The following is a 2,385-nucleotide window of genomic DNA, read 5'->3' on the forward strand; positions in this document are numbered from 1 at the left end:
ATTTCCTAGTACCATGGCATGCAAGTGCACACAGGTGTGTATTAAAAATGGTGAAAGCTGAATAACCCCCCCACTTGAATTAGCAGTGTTGGGCTAGAGTCTGCTTCCTAGTTTTGGAAATGTGCTATGGCTGGGTAAGATGTTATCCTTGAGGAAAAGCCTGGGTGAACGGTCCACAGGGATGCTCTGGGTTTTTTGCATCTACTTTTGAATCTTAAACTACATCTGAATAAAAGTTTCCCACAGAAGGGCCCTCAGGTCCTCATGGAAATAAAGCCCAGCGACCTGCCCCAGTCACCCCCCCTTGGTGGCAATGCATAGTGGGTCTGCCTTTGGAACATCTGCTCGGGGGACCATGCTCACTGAGCACCAGCCAGTGTTCATATTTATTGTGCTCTGGGTTCTTAGGGTTTTTTTTTTTTTTTCCCCATTTCTTTACTATTTGGGGGAAATGTCCATTTTTTTAAGTTTTTATTTAAATTCCAGTTAACATACAGTGTGATATTAGTTTCAGGTGTAAATACAGCGCTTCAACACTTCCGCACACCACGTGGTGCTCATCACAAGCTCATTCCTTAATCCCCATCACCTAGTTCAACTATCCCCCCACCTTTCCCCTCTGGTAGCCAGCAGTTTATAGTTAAGAGTCTGTATCTTGGTTCGGCTCTCTTTCTCTTTTCTACCCCTTTGCTCATTTGTTTTGTTTGTTAAAACCCACATGAGTGAAATCGTATGGTATTTGTCTTTCTCTGACTTACTTCACTTAGCATAATACCCTCTAGTTCCAACCACATTATTGCAAATGGTAAGATTTCATTTTTTTTATGGCTGAATAATATTCCATTTTGTGTGTGTGTATATACACGTGATGCATGATATCATGGATATACATGATATATATATCTATACACATATCACATCGTCTTTATCCATCCATCAGTTGATGGACACTTGGGCTATTTCCATAGTTTGGCTATTGTAGACAATGCTGCTATAAACATCAGGGTGCATGTATCCGCTCGAATCAATATTTTTGTATCCTCTGAGTATATACCTAGTAGTGACATTGCTGGATCATGAGGTAGTTCTATTTGTAACTGTTTGAGGAACCTCCATACTATTTCCAGAGTGGCTACACCAGCTTGCCTTCCCACCAAGAATACAAGAGGGTTCCCCTTTCTCCACATTCTCACCAATACCTGCTGTTTCTTATGTTGTTAATTTTAGCTATTCTGACAGGATATCTCATTGTAGTTCTGATTTGTCCATTAAAAAAAAAGTTTTGTTTCTGGCTTTTCCCCCCCTTGCCAGCCTCTGAATGCCACCAGAATATGAACAGTGAATTGCTCCTTCCCTAACCCATCCTGAAGTCACTCAACTTCTTCCCTTTGCTCTCTCTTCTTATTACTGTATCCTGTGCCTGCCACAGAGTGTAGATGTTCAAGAAATGGGTTTTTGAATGAATGAGTCCTAAATAGAATCATGTAAGACCCAAGTGTGTCAGGAAGATTGCTTAAGTCGGACAGTTTTTCCTCCTTGTGGACTTCAGGGGAGAGGTGTTTGTTTTCTATTGGGATAGCTAAGTTATGTGAGCCTGGGGTTTCTGAAGACTTATCTCTTGCAGCTGGAGAGAGCTGCATGCAGAACAAGACAAGTGGAGGGAGGCAAGACCTCAGATAGCAGGATGGGGGTGGGGTGCTGGAGAGTGAGGGAGGGAGAGGAAAAGAAGACCCTGATGGCCTTACTCAAGCTCCTGGATTCAGCTGTGCCTGAACCTCCCAAGTCCTATGCCCAGAGCTGCCTGCCGCCTCACCTGGCAAACCCACCTGGATGATAATCTGCTTCTAGTCTGGCACAAAGATCCCTGTGGCCTGGCCCAGCTTGCCCTTGAACACCACCGCACCCCCACCCCCACCAAGGGTCCCTCTCAAGCTTTCTAGACTCACCCTTCTTACCCTCTTAACATCTGTACTCACCCAGGGGATGTGCAGCAGCTGTGTGAGCTGCTTACACGTTACCAAGACCCCTCTTCCAACTGATCAAAAAAGTCTATCTTTACCTAACTCATGGGCCCTCCACACTTCATTGCTTATCCTCACACATTTAAGCAAAACATGTCAGAACCCTCACAGATGCTCCAATAGCACAGAGAATTGGCATCTAAAAAATTAGGCAGAGTTAGAGTGACCTCAGAAGACTTCTTGGATGTGGTGCACTTTGAAGAATACACATTATTTAGATGGAGTAACAGGGACATGATGGCCGGTGGAGGGGTGGCGCGTGGGAAACCACAGAACTGTGAAGGAGGGTGTGTGAAGTATTTAGGGGAGAGCAGAGAAAGGGCCAGAGGGAAAGTCATCCTTAGGATATTAAGGATGGCAGGGA

This window comes from Mirounga leonina, unplaced genomic scaffold, assembly GCF_011800145.1.
Source record: "Mirounga leonina isolate KUSES-001 unplaced genomic scaffold, KU_Mleo_1.0 Mir_127, whole genome shotgun sequence".
NCBI classification, from domain to species: Eukaryota; Metazoa; Chordata; class Mammalia; order Carnivora; family Phocidae; genus Mirounga; species Mirounga leonina.